Source organism: Bombus huntii, chromosome 15 (genome assembly GCF_024542735.1).
Source record: "Bombus huntii isolate Logan2020A chromosome 15, iyBomHunt1.1, whole genome shotgun sequence".
In the NCBI taxonomy this organism is placed as follows: domain Eukaryota; kingdom Metazoa; phylum Arthropoda; class Insecta; order Hymenoptera; family Apidae; genus Bombus; species Bombus huntii.
The window spans coordinates 5,088,198-5,110,334 of record NC_066252.1 but is presented as its reverse complement, the minus strand read 5'-3'; the positions used below and the strand labels follow the sequence as shown (position 1 = coordinate 5,110,334).

At 40.1% G+C, this 22,137-nt stretch overlaps 1 protein-coding gene across 1 annotated transcript in view; it reads left to right on the top strand.

The window, feature by feature from the left end:
* The first annotated feature begins 8,170 nt into the window (after positions 1-8,170).
* The window catches only part of LOC126874086 (protein artichoke-like), a 182,864-nt gene continuing 168,897 nt past the window's right edge, over positions 8,171-22,137 (top strand). Inside the window, exon 1 of the mRNA XM_050635702.1 lies at positions 8,171-8,618. The gene's annotated coding sequence lies outside the window, so the exon portion shown is untranslated. The remainder of the gene's footprint in view (positions 8,619-22,137) is intronic.

Below are 22,137 nucleotides of genomic sequence, written 5' to 3'. Positions count from 1 at the left end.
CAAGCATAGCACGAGATTAGAGATACCGTGCAAGATATATTGGTTACGTCATAAGTCCTGGATATAGACGGTGGAACACGCGAATCCCTAATTTTGAGAAATTTCGGTTTGATTAAATGGAAGATATAAGAATATAAGAGTCGAAAATTGTTTCCAGGAAAATTAAAGACTTTCGGATATTTGCCTTACTCAGTCATCAAGAGTTTATCGATCTTGCGCATGTTGAGAAGGCGAGATATCTAACCCATTAAAATCCTCATTCTGTGTAGAAGTTTCGTGGTATCAAAATAATTCATGGATTGTCTCGAAATATACAAATAAAATTGTTATCATTCGAAGAGAAATAATTGATAATAGCGTTAGTTTCGTTGAACTTCGTAGAATTGTAAAATTCGATTCTAGGAAGAGAAAATAACGTTGAAAAAGGTAATTAAAAAAATCCGTAGAATCGTCTTTCATGGCCTCGATGTTAAAAGAGGCAGAATCAATAATGTAAATGGACTAAAATAAATCGAAAACGAAATGTTAGCGTAATGTTGTTTACCCTTAATGGGTAAAGTAGCAATTTGGGTGCAGTTCAACGATTCTCGTTATCCGACCTTACTGCCCAACAAATTAAATCGAACTCGAGACATACGGACGGACGTTGTAAATCAGCAGGAAATTTACCACTCGCGAGTCGAAGAATTTAGGCCGGCAGTAACGTCCCGAACAGAAGGGACAACGGTAATGGGAATTTTATGTAGGAATCCGACGATGTTTACTGTATCTTTAATTAAGCCGCGCCGCAACAGTAAGAGGAATTGCTCGATTTATCGCGTGGGTGAAAAGTTTCTACGATAGTGTAATAGCACTGCGGGCTAGTTAAACACCGAGAATACTCTTAATTTGATCTTTTTGCCCATCAAACTTCGCGCTACCGGCTTTATAAAGATTCAACGAGGTTAAGATTGTTATTAACGATCCTCTGCTAGTAATTGACCTGCTGTCGACACTGATTAATGTTCTTCATTGGCAACTCTTCGATGTTCGAGGAACGAGGTGAGATGAATCTGATCGGTGCGGATTAAATTCCGATGATTTCCGTATTACACTGAAATTGACTTATCCAATTGGACCGAACAAGAATCGATGTGCTATTTTACGATCGCTTCGTTATATACTTTTCTCTTTCTTGAAACCAGTATTTTCTTCATCGCTTCGTCTCGATAACTAATAGTCCTCGATATATACTTTCAGATTGATATCAAATTTGTTCGATATGATCATGAGAGTCGTCTCATCGCTGCGCTAGTTTCAAAATATTTCATATAACACACAAAGTATATATATAAACGTTTTCTACGGTAAGTGTTTAAATATTTCAATGAGCCAGAGTATTTTGCTCGAATTAGAAACACGACTTTTTGTGGCAACGTTTCGATCGAGAAAGGATCGATAACTCTGAGGATAGTAAGACGGGGATATTTTTAAGAAAAACTGGAGAGTAAGGAAACTCAAAGGCGGTTGAAATTCGTTAGGTCCCGTGTCGAGTAAAACGTTTGGGAGAATTCTGACGTGTCACGGCGAGGAGTAGCTCGCCGGGCATAGTAGGTGGCATGAAAGGCATACCGTCTGATCAAATCCAAGACACCATTCTCCGTAATGGACTCGGCGAAGGAAATAGAAAAGAAACGAAGGAGAGGGAGACCTCGAGTCGATTCGACTCCGTGTGGAGATCGTGTGAAAATAAAGGATCACCGATTGCGTTTACGGCGGGCAAAGAAGTGGAGAGAGACCGTGTAATTTTTCGATACCAATCGCACAGCTACGTGGAAACGGTCATACGTGTCAGTGGCCGACGATGGATGCGAATGAGGTTAGCCTTTGCAATTCAATTTGAAGGGTAATTCCAAGAGCGCCGGCAGCAGTCACTTAGATGAAAGGATCGTATTCGCCCTTCTTCATTCTTGACACGCCGTCGAACGAGCCGCTTCCTCAGAAAAGCTCGTCGTTTTGTCGAGATCGGGGCACACGCGACGGGTCGGGACAAATGTTTGTTTCATGTAATCAACAGGGAACTTTTACGTGAGAGTATGTGGAACGAGGCAAGCGGAGGCCAGCAGAGGCCAGCAGAGGAATTTATCGAACAGAGGGAAAGATGGAATTGCAACCGGAACTATTGATATTTCCCTATTTTCATCCAGTGGTTTCGTGATTGTATCGGACGCTTCGAATTTAATTTTAGAATTTCAATGTTATTTCTGTGGACAGGGGAAAATATTTGCTGCAAATAAGCCTGTCTCGAATAAAACCAACTGATCGATGCGATTATTACGATTTAAAAAGATATGTAGTATAATTTTGATTTACAGCAAACTGCGAAGAAATTTATTCTCGCGAGTCAATAGCACGTTTGCAAGAAATTAACGTACGTGCTTGATAAGCATGAAAAATAATACAAAGAAGCGATTTATTAAAACGTTCCACCTACGGCTAAAAATTGTTTTTAAAATTCGGCATAATTGCAAAGGGCAATGTGTCAACTTAATATTATGCCGAAAAAGAAGAATTATTAAAGTAGAAATATTTTTTACACTGATATTTCTTCGAAACTTGGGAGTATTATATAGATTTATCTTATCTGAAAGCACAGATCCAAGCGTGACGAATCATAATGCGATTACTAACACACAGGATGCGTATGAATTATTCCAGTTATATTATAATTACGAATGTCGTGGCTGCACTTGGATCGCGAGTAGCGTAATCCGCCTTCATTACAGGTGCACCCGATAATTGCAACGTTAAAATTATTACGCGTTCGCGCGACGTATAGTGACATCAACACGCTTCAGGCAAGACTATTGCTGATCGATGATACTAACCGGCACCTAATTGACAGCATTATTAAATGCCATGCATGGGGAAATGGATTTAAATGCACTTATACGATTCAGATCATACCACACCCGTTACAGTTTTGGAGATCTGTACGTATTAAACAAATATTAGGTTATTTAAAAAGTTAAATCTAAGTAAAAATTTGAGGGAAATTGTATTTTTATAAAATCCACATTCGCCAAATTCGATTATGAATAATTTTCGAGCGATCTACGTTTGGAGAGAAACTGTTCGGTTAGAAAAAATTATGTTCAAACTTAATAAAGTTGGAAAAGTATCTACCACGTGATGAAATTCATAACGTAACTTGATCCTCTTTTACCTCCACATATACGATAGTGTACGTTAACTGTAAAAAAACCTTACAAACTTTCTAAATAATCTAGTACGCAGTTGTAATAAAATAGCAAATATTGCACTCACATAAATTTTCAAACGAAGCAACACATGTTCGTTTAATTTGTACAAACAAAATTGGAATATAATTACTCGTAAAAAGTGTATAAGCAGATAGAAGGCTAAAATTGTTACTCTATAATCTGCCTGTTTTGTTGCGCTCGATGAAAATACGCAAACATAATCTCGTCGGTATATACGATATCTCACTTTGAATCGCGGAGTATAACCACATCAGTGCACTGTGAGCGGAGCTTCTAAAGCTCGGTTTCAATACGGAATTCACTAAGCGTTGCCTCTGTTTAAATCTGCTTAAATTTCCGTCTGGATTATCAGATCAAAGGTAACCCTACATCTCAGTTGACTTCGACCTACTCTCCAACGCCTTCGTTGTTACTCCATACTTTCATTAACGATTTTCTTCGTATAGTTCTGGCTCCGTATTTCTTCGCGTCAAAGGACCCTATAGAATAATTGTCATTCCTTTTCTCTCTCTCTCTCTCTCTCTTTCTCACACTCTTTCCTTACTTCAAGATTATTTCATTAAATGCGTAAAATAAACTGGAGCCGTCTGATGCAGCGATTTGAGAGACTGTGGAAGCCGATAGTCTGGTCCAGGATAAAACATGGGGTGAAAGGTTCCCTTTTCCCATCGCATCGGGACGAAAGGATCACTTTTACGATCATGGAAGTAATTTGGTCGGTGGTCGTGGGCAAACGTCCGACAACAAAAGACGGTTTCCAATGAAATATCGGGCTGGTAGCCGGCGGAAAATGCCTTCGAAAATTGTGCACGCGGCAGACCGAACCGGGACGGCGGTATAATTAGCCGGCAGGAAAACTTTCACTGCTAGAAATCTAATCTAGAGCGCGGACGAGACCTGGTAGAAACAAAAACCACCAATTTAGATGAAAACCGCTGAAAGAGCAGCCCTGCCGACCTAACCTCCACTTTGCCCCTTTTCTCCTTGAGTAACGCGAGAACCGTGTGTATTATGCGGATGAAGCCTCGGAGAAAGAGGACCTAGACGAATGGAAGGTTTTGCACCAGTTCAAGGTATACGCAGCTTTTTTCCACCATTCATTCGTTCCACCGTGAAACTCTGTTATTCCGTATTGCGAATTTTTCATGTAATTTTTGTCTCGCGGCTATCATCGCTTGTTCTCTACATTGTTCTTGGAGAAAAGGCTTTTCTGTTCTATTACTGAACAAATATCCACAGAGATACAATATCCGCGCTAACCCGTTAGTCGGATTATTCGGCAATTAGTAGTTTCTATGATCGAGGAATTAAACGTTGTAAAAACAGATCAGGCTCTTGGAAGTCTGAATACGATGTGATTCATTTCAAATAAAAATAGGAAATCTTTAAATGAAGATATTCTAATGTTAGTTCTTTTTTTCACTTCCTAATCTTCAATTCTAATTTTAAAAAATTCGAATTTCTAGGATAATTGAAATGATACGCGAAAAAAGATGGGGAGTCCCAAGTCAATTTAAGTAAATCGTCCTACCAATTAATAGATTAACACCTGGTTCCTAATTTTTAAAAAATTCCACTTCTCTAAAGACCACTGAAAAATTGTTCATAAAAATTGTTAAACCACCAGTCACCTCTAGGCTATTTTAGTCGAAACTCGCGAAAAATACGTATTCGTCAGACATTTCGAGTGAATTTCTCATTCCCGAGCAACAGTTCGTAGTAGGAGAGAACAGGCAAAAGACGACATCTTGCAGTTGCGGCACTTCCACCCTCACTCCCTTCCGGTTTCTCGATCCTCCGGCGCGGCTCACTTTCCGTTTCTCGCTTCCTTCGTTTCCGTTCTCTTAAAAATTATCCCCTATTCCTTTCCTGTTTCATTCGCCGTTTGCCACCGGTCTCCTCGCTTTAATTAGGAGCAAGCCCGGCTCGTAATCGCGTCCCTGTATTCGCGTGCGCCGCACCGATGTTTTTCGTTTTACCACACACGAAAGGAAAGAGAAGGCCGGTGCTCGCCTTGCTAATTTCGTTCACGGCGAAATGATGCGTGCGAGTTGTCGCAAATTGCCGGAGGCAAGCTGAAAATTGCAAGGGGAAAGGCAACATGCGCTTTAACGCACCGCCCCGCGGACTCAACCCTCTTCGTCGCTTTCCACCGGTTTTTCCACCAGTCGATTAATTATGGTAATTGCGTGAACGCGTCCACCTAATGTTACGATGATTGTATGGACCAGTGGTTCTCAGTTCGGACAGAATTACGAAAGGAGAATTTTTTAACAGAAGTTTAATGAGTTTAACTGCGGAAAGTGTAGAGACGAATGTGGATTTAGTGGCTATAAAAAGTATTAGCAGAGCATTTATTATAGCAGTTTCGTACTAATTTTCTGTGAATTATGACGTTCTTATTATACGATTAAGTAATAATTTAATTAGCTATTGTTCTGGGGAGTAACTTGCAGTAACTTGTATTAGATAGTAACATATATTCGTCCCGTTTTTTCTGTCTATATAATATAAAAGCTGGACGAAAATTTATTTTACGCGCAAGTAAATAATTTACCGTTTCAGCAGATATATATTTAATATAATAATTTTTGCAGATATTTTAAAACATAGAATTTTCGAACCATATCGAGATCGAAAGATACTGTCAACATATTATATTTTATCTTGATTTTACAGTAAAGCCGATTACTAAATTGTAAATTATTTTCTCCTGGAAACATTTGAAAGGTATCCGCTTTTTCCTCTCTTCTCGATACGCTCTTTCAAACTTTTCCATAAAATACGCCAAGTTCGAGACTTTAAGTGGATATTATTTATGCTGGTTTTTAATCAAGAATGAGCGAGATTTCTGGTTTTTGTTTTCGAGGAAAGGAGTGAAAGATGAAACGTCACGGAAATTTAATCGTTCCGAGAACGAAATAACACACCGGAGAAAAATTTTATGATTCTTTTTGCCCAAGAATCCCGCGGCTTTTCTGCAGAATTCCTTACGTGCTCCGGGCAGTTGGAGACTTAACGGAGGTCGCAGTTTCTCTGAAAATCCGTGAAATTGAGCGATCGGTCGGATTAAACTCATCAGAGGGCTTGACAGCCGTGCTTCCAACGTGGAAAAGATTTCCATTGGATCGGTGTTGCACCCGTGGCTACGGAAACTACATGAAAAACAATTTATCATAGTCTCGGAATAGAAGTCGAGAAGAAGGAAACTTCTCATGACTGCTCTCGTGTTCCGGAACGTTACACACAATCGTGCGGATTCTTCGTACCTACGCAAGTCCTTCTGTATGCGGGGACGTCGAACAAACTTTCAGGCAAGAAAACGTTACACGAGAAGGAACGAAACGAACACAAAAGGTCCTCGAACGGGCCGTTTGATAAATCGCGTTACTAGCGAAATTATTCGACCGGTACGCGTCCCCACGAGTGGTCTTAAGGATTTTTCGCTGTTACGGAACAAATCGGTTTCGTTGACATGACAAATACCCTCGGGAGAAATATTAATTAAGCGTAAATATCAGCGATACTCGTCAACACTTTGTTTCGGTAAATTTATCCCCGACGCGTCGTTCTCTGTACATACTTTGAACACGAAGGTATACTGGTCTAGTATATTCTTAATTAAGGATTAATCTCATCCTGTTGTTCCGATATAATCCCAGGCGTGTAAATAAGTTTCCACCGCCGGTATATCAGCTCCATTTCCTCTCGAGTATTTCCGGAACATAAAGAGACGTCGTCTAGAAAATGGATAACTAATTAAATGTAATTTTCGAATAGGATGCATGATTCGGTTAATTTTACGGACTACTTACAACAAGAGGGTAGATACGACGGCTCATTGTTGAAAGATCCGGCGATTCGAGTTGTTAAATTTGTGCCGAGGTGAAGACACGGCTTTAAATTTACATTTTGAGAAATCTCTGTCGCGCGAAACGGAAGCCAAACGGCGGAGCACGTCGGCTAACTTTTCCACCACAGTGACAGCCCCGACGTTTGAATCCCAGAAAATCCTGTGTAAACCCACCGACTGCTTTTCCCTGAAGAACTCTAATACCCGAAAGGCGGCGAACTGCTAAACTGACTGTATACTATAATGAACCTCGCTAGACTTACGGCTGGCTTCAATTCAGATTACCTTTCCCGACCGCCCGGCCTCGCGCCCGTGATACAATATCAAACTACCAACGTAAATGCATGGTTATTAAACCTTGCTGACTCTTAATTGGCTGGCAACGGAATTTTAACGAATTTTCCAGGATTTTCGACTCGACCTCTTGAAAAGTGGCGACGTTCGAGACTTATCTCGAGGACAAGAAATAGCAAGAGAGTGGAAAGGGCAAGAAACGGTACTTCGATTAAATAATTTCGTAATCTTTTTCCCCTCGCATTTTCTGTACAAATTAACATCGTGTAATGCAGTCTAATCGTAAAAAAAGAAAAAAATATATAAAGAGATGTTCGACTTCTGACGTACGAACTCACATATTGGGTCTATCGTCGGAACTATTACCGAACATAACGTATGAAATGGAATAGCAATATGATGTACGGACTTAGCGTACTTTGTCTCTCGATCCAGAAATCCTTCTCAGATCGTTACATTTTCAAAAAGAGTTACGAAAAACATCATGCACACCCCGAATGAGTTTCCACCCCCTCCCTTCAACGGAAGCTATATCATCGACCGCCGAACGCAGGCTTCCAACAGTCTCCGTCGCGCGACCGAACAGTAAACAAAAACTCGAATAAAACTCGTACTCGCGTTTCACGTGTGAACGTGCCCTTAATGTAACGTATTACACGTGCATACATCAAGATTACGTGTCAACTTGAGCGATCATCGAGATGAACTGAGAAAGATATTTGGTTGGGAAATCGAATGGTATGCGGTGGTTGCGTGAGACCACAAACAACGAGGATACGACAGCAAAACAAGTAACGTGGTTCCATTAACTGACCGTTCGGAGAACGGTGTCCAGGGTGTCGTTGCTACTTAGTCGTTCTCGTCCCTGCTCGCTACCTTTCGACTGCGCAAAGCAATTGCGCGTTGTAAGCACCAGTCGCGTGGTCGAACTCTCAAGTTAGTCGTCGCCACGGGCACGGATCGCGAGATACTCTTATTGCCAGGTCACCGAGTTCCGATTTCGCCGATTTCACCGATTGTACCGGCAACGAGGCGATTGTTCACGTGCCCAGGACAGTGTGCTAAATGTGGTGACCATGTGGTGACCATGAGGTGCGGATTTTTGCTCGAATTTCTTGTTTCGTTCGGACGATGATCGGTAGATTGGTATGAATCGAGGGTATAAGAAGGATTTCTTTCTGTAGTGTAAGGACTACGCTTCAATTAACGTGAGTACACTTAAACAGAATATATAGAAATATATTGTCGCAGAAGCGAAGAAGACTTGGAATGAAAGACACGTCATGTGCCTTGGCGAGAAACTCGATAATTTGTATCGATTCAATTTCACAGCTAAGATAATATTTAACGAGAACTTCGGTTTATTCTTCGACGAAGTGTGTCTGTTAGAAATTCCACGGGGGATAGTCGTACGAGTAGATTCAATTTACGTAACAAAAGAGTGTTACGAGTTCCTAAAGCGATTTTCTAATGGGAATTGCCGGATCCCTTTCATCTTGATTCTTTGCTACGATCGTTCTTCCGCGTGTCTTGTTCGCGTGTAGATACTTGCCGAAAAGACAAACGAATTATTTGTAATCACATTTTCAAAGTCGTGCTAACGTTCGTCGATGCAGCGAATTAAATATATTTACGTTGTATTTAAACAAACTTATATAATCGTAATTATAAGATAACAGAAATAAAAGGGATTAAGGATAGGATAGAACAAAGGAAGGGAATTAAGCATATAGACATTATATTTTGACGAATAGATAATTCCAAATGCAGAGTTATATTGAGAACAGCGGTGGACAAGGAGATAAGGAGATTGCGAAATTCGACCAGTTCAAGAGACATTGTTCGTCGACATGCGTTTGACATGGTTTCACGGTGTCCTCTATAACCCGTTCCATACTGTCAGCTCGTGTTAACCCCTCGAGAACGTCCTGTGTAACGTCGTCGCGCTGTCGCTAGGGATTCCAGGATATATGTAGTGAGATGTGTAATGGAAACGCGACCGGAGAAAACGCGGAGGCAGGTGGAGAAAAGAGGTTGACGTGTATAGGCAGAAGATGATGGAAAGAGGGCGATTGATAGGTTGGCAAGAGTGGGACAAAAAGAGAATCGTTTGGGACAGGATGAATGAACGAATGAATAGTGGATGAGGGTTTGAATAAGTTACCGAATTAGCGGATGAGCGAGTAGCTACGCGAAGTTTATGGTGAGTTGGGAAACGAATGAACACGATGATATGAATAGAGGGTTCAGCTAACGAGTAGTACGCGAGAAACGAATAATAGTACTGAATAAAAAAAAAATAAGAATAAAAAAAAAAGAAAGATGTGGAAGCGTGTGTGTAGAGAGAAAGGGGATGAATGGATTTGCGTAAATCGAGAAATACGAATTCAGAAGGGTCGGATAACTATATGCGAGTATAAATAAGGACAAAATGGGCAAATGAACGAAAAAGAAAGAAAATCAATAATACGAGCTGAATGAAACGGGGAACAAAAGAGTTAGCAGGCGTACAAATGGGAGACAGAGAGGCAAGATTAGATAGAGGAGTCTCATTCTAGTATTGACAATACCTATTAACAGGAATATTCCGCTTCCGCATCCAAATTGCGAAACTTTCGACGAATCGCTTTGTCTTCGTCCAGTAGCTCGTGATCAACGTGTACCTATATGGGGCAGCATGCAATTTCGAAAACAATCATCAGATTTAGCATTGCTTTTCAACGATGCCGTATATTACATCTATTATTTTTTGCTCGATAATCGATGGCGATAATTCAAGCACGCTGTTCTCCGAAATTTCGCTTCATTCAAAACAATTTTGTCAATAATGAAAGTAATTAGAACTTCTCGCCCGCCGTGACGTTTCCCCTCGTTACATTTAATATTCCAATTTGCGAAGGGGGTGGAAGGTAGTTGATTGAAACAGTTCTCGAACTAGCCAATCAGGTATCGTTGAAGATTTTCTTCGGACGATCGATTAATCGATTCACCCTCATAGAATGGTCGTGTACGGCGTCTTAATACGACCGCGGAAAACCAAATGTCCGAGAAATCGATTTCCCTGTTTAAAGAGCGCCGCGAAGTGAAATATTAACTTGCAATCCGAACTGTTTGACGAATGAAATTGTAATCCAACGATCGAAATTGTAAGAACACGAATCTAGCTGTCTAAATTACTCCAAACGAAAAGCGAATATGCTATACTGTTTAAATATTCATGTATAATGACGATATTTCGTGTCGCGACAGTAATTTAGAGATTCATGGCATGTCGCATAAAATTTTTTATTCACGAATGAATTGCCATTTTAAAAATAAATATTTCTACGCGTACAAGTGTCGGTGAGTTTCCTTATAATTGTTCAAAGAATTTGAAATGTTAACAATAGAAAGAACCAATGAACGAAAAAGAACAGGAAGCCTGATAGTACAATAAGTACAGTAAACGTGTATAAAAATACTTTATACTAACTTGACTTTACGAAATGTTAAATTTCTCTTTGCACAGTACCTCTATTAAGCTCGCAGATTAAAAAGCTGTCCTTCCCTTTAATAAATCGCGTGTTAAATCTCTGGATATATCAGCGTATTCGAACAAGAAGAAGAAAATTGCTGAAGAAATGTAATTTCTTCGTGAAATCTCTCCGCGTAGAAACAAAATCCATCGAATACATAAGTAGACGCGATCTATTCTTGACACAGTTCGTTAACTCGACACTCGTTAAGTCAGCCTGCATTCTAACGAAGTAATTACTCGAACCAGGTGCTATTTCTTGAGTGTTGGCTGCATCGTCTGCCACGGAGTGGCGTCATTAAAAACCGTAGACCGATTTCTCGTTATTTTAGGGGCCTTAACGAGCGAAAATCGCGGCACGTTCGACGTATCGAGTTCGATCTAGACGACGGGAAATATTCCGCGACCGGAAGTGTTACGTGTTGAGAAACGCGTTATCGATATAAGTGGAAGCGAGACACGGAATCGAGATCCACTTTGACGCGACAATTATCAGCGGTGGAGACGCGCGGGAAAGTTGCTGAAATGCACGTTCTCGTTCCAGTGTTTCTCTATTTTCTTCTTTTTTAATTCCATACGCCATAAAACACGACTCACCAGACTGCATGAATTTTCGTAACTGGAAACTATGGAAACTGTGAACTAGGAAAAGTTAAGCTCGCTCGAACAAACTTCCAAGAGGCCGTAAACGCCAACGACAGACATGATACGGTTGTAACACCGTCAAAGAATTTTCCAGATATTCCCTTACGCCGGGTCATCCGGCGAACTTACATAGAATTCGAATTTCAAATCGATGAGTCGTACACAGCTCTGATCTGGCGTCTCATGAATTTATTCAACCGCTACCTTATAAAACCGGGTTTCTTGGAAACAGAGAAATTTCACTTTTTGACAAGTAAGTCGGCTCTGGTTTCGTATCGTGTAAATAGTCCTTAGATTCCTCGGCTTTCTCATGGATTTTCGAATAAACTATTCATGTATGTTTAAGAGCGTCCATGAAATACGCGAGTGACTTAAAATCAATGTCTACTGATGTAGTGGTCAAGAACTACGGTGGAAGTACAACGAGTAGTAGCTACCCAGTGGAGCAAAAGTTTTATCGAGGAAAATGGACGATCCGTGGGCGCGAACGTGCAGTATGCAAAGCACCGTTGATCGAGTTACTATATGTAACTTTGTTCTTCCTTAGTAAGTCATTATTCGGTTCTAGCACATGATACGTCCATTGAAAGCTTCAGTTTCTTTGTCTACATTTAGCAAGAAGTATGTCATTTATTTGTACAATGATTCGTATGAAATTGACTGTGAATTTATGCTCTTTTGCTTGAAATAAAGTTCCAAGTTTTTCAATGCTATCTGTACAATAGAACAATGAACACTCATGAAAGTCGAGTCGTCTTCCTTTATGATATTACATTCAATTATTTTACGGCTAAAGACGTATATTATATTATCATATACAGGGTGGTTGGTAACTGGCGGTACAAGCGGAAAGAGGGTGATTCTACGCGAAAAAAGAAGTCGAAAATATAGAATAAAATTTAAAAAAAAATTTTTTTTTCTTTAATTTTTCCATCGAGACAACGATCTACAGTGAGATCCTTTATAACGTACCGCACGCGTACCGAGCGAAAATTCAACGTCGATTTTCTCGAAAACAAAGCCTCAAACGAAAAATTGTTATTCTATATTTTCGACTTCTTTTTTCGCGTAGAATCGCCCCCTTTCCGCTTGTACCACCAGTTATATTGTTTTTGAAGAGAAACGTACCAGTAAATACAATCTATCGCTGGTCTTTCAAATTTTTATAAAATGATAATCTTATAAAATTCAAAACAATGATATTTTTCGAAAATAGAATTGGGATACGATTTCGATTCAACTCCTGAACTTATTTCGATGAAAGATAGAAGTATAATTATTTTAATCACGAAAAGCAGACGATTTGTAAGTTACAGTCTTTTATCTTGAAATAATTTTTCTTCGCTATTCGTGTTTCATACAGCGTTTTAATCTCTTCTTTGTTTCTCGATCCACATCCTTCGATTTTCAACATATGAATTCTTCTTTTCAAAATCGCTCGCTCGTCCCTCGTGAATACGTCAAGCATCTAGAGTGCGCAGTTGTAGGGAAGATTTCCTTTCCATCGCGGTGTTCCGATTTCCATCAGAGCTATCGACATCGGCGCGACGCCACTTTGCAGCACCATGAATAATAGACGCAGAACTATTCTCGCGCGTGACTGTGAAAATAAAAGAAGAAGCGAAACGAAAAGATCCGACGTTGTGTCTTCGATGAGGCGTCTGAGAAATCTCGGTGAATTTCTGGAAATACGTGTCGTTCTCACTTTTTTTTCCTTTTTTCTTCGTTTCTTTTGTTCGCGAGAAGACACGCAATTCGCGTCACGACATCGTGAATCGTTTGCGAAGAAAAAAAAAAAATAAAAATAAAAAGATCGTAAAGAAAAGATCGAGGAGGTTAACGCACTCGAACGGCGATTGAGAGTAGAGTCCTGGCAATGGATTGCCTGCAGGATTTCTGGTTGGACTGTTGGCTGGGGCGTGATAGCGTAGCACGGAAATGGGGAAACTTTTAAGGCGTCTCGAAACACAAAGTGCTACTTGAATTCCGTGCGGCTTACGCAGCAGGTGAACGCGCTCTTTCCAGCCGCCATTTCGATTGGTAATCCCTCGATCGAACTGCATGAAACTCAAACGAAATGGCTGACTGAAGAAATCGTGCGTCAGGTGCTTCATCGAGACGGCCGAGTTGAATTTTTTTCGGATAGAATACAAATGAAACGAGATAGAATTCTTTTTATTTTCGCATCGTGAAGAGATATTTCCATTTGGAGGCATCTTTTGATCTTTTAAGATGAAAAATTAGTGGCTAAGTGGCATACCAATGTGCTTAGAATTTTTTTTTATGGACGAAAGGAAATAGGAGGAATGCCAATTTTAACGAATCTTGAGTTTAACATTTTTTCGTATGCTCCTATGTGTTCTTCATGAGTGACTATGTCGCATAAATTTGAGTAAAAATTTTCTGAATTTTGTAGTGCTTATAAGAAATTAAGACATACTTAACACCATAAAAGTTGAAAATGACGCAGTATAAAATGACAAATCAAATGTTTTATTTTGATATAATATCTATGGGACAATACGAAGTTGTGACATTATACATTGAAAAATAAATTTTCCTTTTCTGAGAAATGTTGAAACTTGTTCCCTCTTTTTCCGTGGGTGCTTCATATGTTTCGCTATTCTTTAGGAATATGCAGTACGAGTTTCATGTAATTATCGTTATTATTACATAAGTCGTTACATGTTTCCTGTTATCTTCGTTGATTCACATTGATGTATTCGTAACTACGCATAAGTTACCTAAAAAAATATTTTTATGAAAATAGGCCATACATAGTAACTTCGTCTTCTTTAATTCATTTGTTCTACTCGAGCTACAGGTACCTACCTACCACGAAGTTTCTTCGTTAGTTATCGATACACGAGCAGTTTGGCCTCGGTGATCTTGTTAATCCGCCGAACATCGTTGTCCCGATTTTTGCAAAGCAAATGTATCGGTGGAAATTTCCGCGGCGTATTTATCGAAGTCACGACGCAACCATAAGTATCAATATATGAATAATGGAAGCCGAATGATCCATATTGAGATGCATGAATAATGGAAAGGAATGTAACTCGATTAAAAATTTAAAGCCGCGAATCGGGGGCGAGAAGTTTGGATAACGAGCGGTAAACGAAAGAATACACGACGAGAAAAAAGCCGATCAATAATTAACGAGCACTCTTTCGAAGGCTCTTAACGTACATTCACATCTTTCTAGTGCCCTCGTACGTCTGGATGACACCAAACAAGTGTAGACACAGCTTAGGTATCTACATACTCTAGATTGAATCATGTTCTTGTTGAAGACAATCTTGAACGAGTATGATAAAATAATAAAAATCATCAGTCGTTATTCTGATAACTACACTCGCTATCAGAAGCATTATCTTTGAAAACAGCTCTCGCTACTTTCGGTTTCGAGTCTCTCGGAAGCCAATAAACTGCTTAACTTCGATTTTTATTCATTTCTTAGTTCTATAACATAATCGTTGCAAGGAGATGACATACATAATGGCAGATTCCAAGATCAATCTAACAAATACTGTTTGTATCATCAACACTTCCTTCTACTTTTTAGTTTACGAAGACGATCAATGTGGCTTCTGAATAGCTTAAACGATCTAATTAGGGTCAGTGGCAAATTTAAATTTAAACATAAACAAAGAATAAAAGGATCTTTCTAGAACCTTTAAGAAGAATAGGCGAGTCTCCGCGGTATGAAACGGTCGTGTGACAAATAGGAAGTCGGTGAAAGCCATCGACGATTTGTTGGCGATCGGATGAAAATGTACTCTAAATATATCGATGCTGTGGCTGACTGAAAAGAAACAGAGAGAAAGAGAAAGAGATAAAAGCAGAAAGAGAAAGAAATAAAGACAGAAAGAGAGAGAGAGAGAGAGAGAGAGGGAGAGAAAGAGGAGGCTTTCGTAGCGGCGGAAAAGTTTTCACGAGCTGGCCGTTTCATTACCTTTCACCTAGGTACAAGCAAAAGCACGAGTACGAAGACATTATTACGCGCGTATTTTAACGAACATGTACTGCACCTGTGTACAGAGTGTGGCCAACTCATTGGCGGTGAATTCAGTCTGCGAGAGAGGGAATCAAAGGCCTCCCACTTGCGAGCTTCCCTCGTCCTCCCTGTTCTCTTATTTTGCCTCTTCGCTGCTTGCCCTCCGCCCATTCCGTCTGTAACATCGCCAAGTGATCCTCGCCAACTCACTCAAGCTTGTAACGCGTGATTTGTTACTGGTACTTTTTCGCCTCGACCTGTTTTCCAGTTATGCGCTTTTAAATCGGAGAGGGCGAGTTTCGAGCGACACGTAGAATTTGACAACGATCGTCTGATCAGAAAAAAATTGTAATTTTGATTATTTTCTATCGCCCAATTCTTTTTCTGGTTTTTAAATCTCTCAATCATTAAGGATCCTTGCAAACATCATCGAAATAGAGTAACGCGTAGGTAGAAGTCACGAATGATCTTCTTCGTCTAAAGATTTCTGCTTTGAATTTGATGACGTTTCCGAGGATATGTACAGGTTAATTTTCATATAGAGATGATTCTATATGAATAAATAACTACAGTAGGTCAAATATTTTAGCGCCAAACGATGTTAGTCTGCATAGTGTCAAATGACATTTTGACAGTTAGACAGTCGTTCGGAACACTGTGCGATACGCTGCTACAATCGCGATCTTTGTGGAATTCGTCGATTCCAGCCCCTTCCAGCCAGATCGTTTCTCGCTCGTATGTCGGGAATCCATCGATCGGAACGAAATTCGCGCGAATCTAGACATCAAAGGAAATTCGGAAGAGATATAGAAATAGAAAGTTTTATTCGATCGTATGCTGAAACGCTGGATAGATGGAATTTCGGGGTCGTTTTGTTTGAGCGCCGCTTTTCGAGCCACTCGGTTTCCACCGTTTCCGACAAATTTTTTACCCTATACTCTCTTTCCGGCTGTTTTCTTTTTTTTCCTCTACCTCTCGCCGCTCGAACAATACGAACGAAATTGTTAATAGGTTCGGTGGCCGTCGGTTAAACCTGAATCGAACGTCACTGGCAATTTCGCGGCTCCGTGCTGTTATCCGACGAATTCGATTTCAAACGATTCACGACCGACAATGTTTCGAAAAACCTACTTTCGATTTTTTTCGCCATTTTCTTCTATTTTTGTAGTTCGGAAACCATGCGTTTCCAATCAAATTCTGGCGTCCCCTGCCAGTGGCCTAGCGTTCTGTCGTTCTTCCTATTCTGAAGAGTCGCCAGGTCTATAGTCGTAGTTTATGTTTCTGACAGACCGAGTGTTGGTGTTTCTCCAAACTTTACATTCTTTTAGTATTGCGACTTGTAATTGATAGCGACAACTATATAAATAGAAAAGTAAAAGAGTAAATAGAAAATTTCGATAGGTCGTTTTAATGCAAATTAAAAATCTAGCACCTGGTAAATTTAGTTCTACATTACGTGTTTCAATTTATGTAACATTCATGTAATATTAAACGAATCGTGTACTCACTTACGTAACACTAAAAATGTCAAGACCAGAAATAAACGCGTACGAGCTTGGCAACCGTAAAAAGGGAACAATTACTTATAGACGAGCAGAATGTTTCATCAAGTAAGTATTTTTGGCGTGAAAGATGACTAAATAAATTCCTAAATGATACCTCAATATGTATTGAGAATACACACGTCCTCCTTCATGATGCAGACGTCGTATCACTCGTATACGTCTTCCGTTCGAGAGAACGTGGAACAATTTCCTTCTCGCGTGTATTCCAAGTTCAATTTCTATCCTGTTCGACTTCACGCTTGACATGGAACTCGTAACAGAGGCTGTATATTTTGTACTTGGATGCGCGTGCTTTCACAAGAAAGTTTCGATGAGCCTAGATACAGAACGTTAGAATTCCTACGACTATGACGAGATCTTTAAAAACAGTAGAATATACGACAAAAGCAATTTTCTTTACAATTTAATATCTAAGAAGCTCCGCAAAGTAAAAAAATACATCATTGATCTTCTTCTAATAATATTGCGCTAAATCAAGATGAAAAATGTTCACAGCTAGTCAAAGGTAAAAAAGAAACTTTCATTATTCCCTTGCTTCATACTTTGGCAGATCATCTTCGGTGAGTTTGTAGATCAAAAAACGTCTACGTGTTTCAGGAGATACACTCTAAGAGTAAAATTATGCGACGTGTAGTGATTCTGGTTGGTAAAGAAAATGTGTGTGATTCGAGTTGCGAGTGATTCGAATTTACATCAGAGTGACTAGAAAATAAACGTCGGTGATACCGAACCGCGGCTGCAAAAGATTGAACCCTGACGAGAAATAAAAAACATCTAGTAGGTGAGCAGGGGTTGAATCGCGGTGTGTGTGCTTTTTACACACGTAAATAGCGGCCTGTGCTTGAGTCGCGCTTCATCTCTGGCGACCGGCGTGCATTGTTTTGCAGGCAGAGAAAAATGGTTTATGCTCGACGGTAAAATGCCGCCGCGCTTGCCCCTCGTTGAACGACACACTTTTTCGCCTGAATTATGCACGTCCGCGCGGCAGACACGGCGACGAAATCCGACACCCTTTTACAAGGATCGAATGCACGCGATATAAAATCGTTTCGTGCGAGACCATTCTCGCGGCTCGCATCATTTGCACCGCGCGTCACAGTTACGATCAAACAGATCGTTTGTTCCTCTATTTACATCTCTTATCGTCTCAGATCTAGATACATGTAAAAATATACACGAGCTTAATTTATTCTTGGAAAAAACCTAGTCGACGACACTGCGAACGGGAATTTAATTTATTAAATAATAATACGTTTTGGTATTCGGAAGCGAAATTCATAATATAATGAAATCATTAAATGGAAATTAACTGATTCCACGAGAATAACTTTTGTCACGAGATCCACGAGTTCATCGTTTAATTAAATCATTGTTCTTCCATCGTATAAGCGTGAATACATTCATAGCAGTCATGTAATAAATGATATATTATAATTATAATATAACGAATGTTTTAATAAAAATGATTGAAATCCGTCAATAAGAAATTAAAGACGCTAGGGTATCCTCTTACTTTTCTTTTACTTCTCTGTAAAAAGACAAGACAGGGACTGTATCTATTACTATCTTTGAACATGGTCCATTTTTCTTGGATTATTATCAAAATTATGAAACGGTGACAATGTCCATGAGAAAGAGTAAATATTTTTAAACGACAAATAAGTCGTATAAACGATATTTATAGCTGGCGGCTCAATCTTGCAAGAGATTATTCATCCGGATGCAACCTGCAAACGGTGGGATTGAATTTTCAGTTCCATTTTCATTAATACAGGAAAATTTGCGCTCGAAACGAAACTGCATTCTGCTGAAATTTCACCAGATGAACGGTTACTCGCTAATTCTCAGGAGAGAAGATTGTCGAGCATTTACGCAATGAAAATTCTTGGAGTAATTGGCTTGTGTACTTGGCTCCGGAAGAACGTAATTCCCACGATTGTAGTATCTCCTCGGAGATAGAAACGCGACTTACAATTTTGACGCGCTTTCAGCCTCATAATTCATGAAAAACTGACACCGTATATCAGTGTTATGTAAAAGATATCGTTGCGACGCTAGTGGTAACTTTTCATCGTTTAAAGATCGTTTCTCGTCGTTGGCCGCGATCCAGATTGCTCCTTAAGCGAGACGTTTCTTACGACGAAACTGCCCATCGAGACCAAAGTGGCCTCTTGATTTTGCGTGAAATGTTTGCCCAACTCGATCGACCGTGTCGTCCCACATGTAGCCATTGTTTGAGCAATCAACGTGTCCCGTAACACTAGAAGTAGATTAGAGTAGAAGCATCTCCCACAGTCTCATTGGCATAGAACACGTTAACTTTCCAGTGAAATTTTCTACCATTTTATCTCAATAAACACGACATCTTATAGTGTCTTATAAATAGATAGTTGACTATAAATGGGTAGCCTAGAACATATGAATGAACGGTTGAAAGATATAGTTTCAAATAACTTCTCTCTTTGCAAAATTAATACCAGAATCGCGATGCCAGCGTATTAAATGAGTATCTTGATTCAAAGCAACGTTATAAGGGAATTAAACGTAATTAAATCGAAAGTCTCTCAAACGATTATGTGAACGTCGTAAACACGGCATTAGATCTCGTTATATTCCTTTCGTGTCGTGTACTTCGAGTAAAACGCTTTAGCTAGTGTCTCTGGGGCTAATGAACATCGAAACCATTTTCTTTAAACGGAGCAATCATTACATCCCATAAGAACCCTTTGGTTTCATTCAAGAATCGCCGTCAGATTCCCAGATGAGCCATTGGGAGGTGTTCGTGTAACATAAAGACGATGATGTCGCTTTTCGTTCCCTGATCCGGAAAAGCGTGGCGTCGGGACGCTCGATCAGAAACCCGATCGCGCGTGTCGACGGGCGTTTGTCAACTCGCGGAAGCGTCCCGATTTGCGCTCTCCCGTCGGTTTAAAGCGGACCTAGTGACAGGACCATCATCGACGCGGTTCGCTTTACAAAGATAGATCGAGAACGCCATAGCTAACCGAGGGGATGATCGACGATCGGAATGATGTTCCTGTATATCCTCGACCAAGTTTCTCTGACGTATATCGCGCGTAGAGTCCACCAGAGGAAAACGAGATCAAACGGAGAAACGGGGACGAGAATCCTGATTCTGTATGACGGATGCTCGCCTTAAACGGGACAACGATTCGCGTATCACTCTTTTCGCGCGAATAATGGTTGTCTCGATACGTCCAACAACGGTTGACGAATGTTCGATCAAGTCTCTCGGCGGAAACAAAGCATTGAAAGGATCTGTTCGAGCGACCCTCCGGGTTAACTCGATGCTTTACTAGATACCGTTCTTTGTGAGAGGAACGAACGCGTAGCCGCCGCTGATTGCGTCATTGTTTTCCACGACTAGCTACGGAGTTATCGAAATCGTCGCTATTTTTTGGCCATCGGCGCTCTTTTGTCCGCGAATCGGTCAATTCTTTCCCAAACTTTTCTAGCGAACGCTGAAAAAACTACAGGTGTTTGACGATATCCATTATTTTACGCACTTTGTCAACGCCATTGGCGGAATTTTGTGTTGAAGCTTTTAACTACCCCTTGTCGCGTGACTCGTAATCTTTCGAATGCCTCGTTGCTTTACACGTATTGTACTTCGCACGATTTTCATCAAAGTCGAGAGATAGGATCAAGATCTATAGTACGTACAACATTTTTAATTATATATTAATTATATATTAATATTTGTTCAGTAGATTCGCGTAAGACACGAGTATTAAATTGAGACTATTTTCCGAAACTTCGAACACGAAACTGTGTGCAACCGTGCGTCGTTCGATCAATGGGAAACTTGATCGGATCTGTTCGTTGCCCTCTGGGAAGTTAATTGGAATTCTTGCAATGCGAGAGAGTGACAATTTCTTGGTGGTGTTCACGAAAGCCAAATCATCGTCGTTTCGTCCGAATTCACTCCAGCAATTCAGCGGATTCAACTCTTTAAGTGGTCACCAAGCTGTTTAAAGAGCTTGCCAATTTCCGGCCGGTTGTACCTCAACGTGCGACCGCGGAAGTTATCGCGTTACACAGCCGGAACAAAGAGCTTCGAAGTAAACCGTAGAACAAGTTTAACTAACTAACCGCGTCGGTACAGTCGAATAAAATATCTCTTATCTAGGTGTATGACTTTAATCGGCCATTTCTTCTACGTAACTTTTTATTTTTTAACACCGGACTCTGCCATAACTCGATTATTTGCCATAACTAGCCATATTTTCTACATACTTTTTGACTATAAAAACTATGTGTGAGCATATTCTTGTTTTTTAATGAAGCGCTTTTATATCGGATTCTACATTTCATTTTTATGGTATCAAATTTCTGTAATCGTGTAAGCGTACTATCATTCATATTCATTGATATCACGTAATTAAATATAATGAATACAGCGGTATGCAGTTACTTGTTTCAACGATTGTATATGGCTTTTAATTATGCAGAATAACATACGAAACACAGAGGTAAATTTATTCGGTTTTCTTCTGGGATACCGTGTATGTTGATTTTTAGATGCGATGCTTTATCTTACTCTCGAGGATTGTTAATAATTCTTCCTTGTATCCCAACGAGACGCGAAAATTACGAAATTAACGCGTGATCCTTAGGGATGGAGGTTGTTCCAGCTAAGAGATTCACTTTCAAGTTCTTTGAAAATCTAGTTTCATGCAAGATTCAACTCGCCCCGTCTCATTTTGTATGCCTTTTAGCAAATTTCCACGAGAATTCCAGGCACAAGATGATCAGATTTCGTGTTTCATCGGATTTGCTGCAACTTTCTTCCCAGGTTAAGATTTACCTTCGATATTTGAAACTTCCTCCGCCCCTCCCTCTTTCTTTCTTTAGTTTCGAATTTTCTTTCCTTAGAAAAACCATCAACGACACGCGCCCGCTTCCTCCGTAGAAAACGAATCCAAGAAAATTCGCTACCGTTGCAAACTCATAGCCAAAGGGAAAATCTCTCTCGCGATATTCGC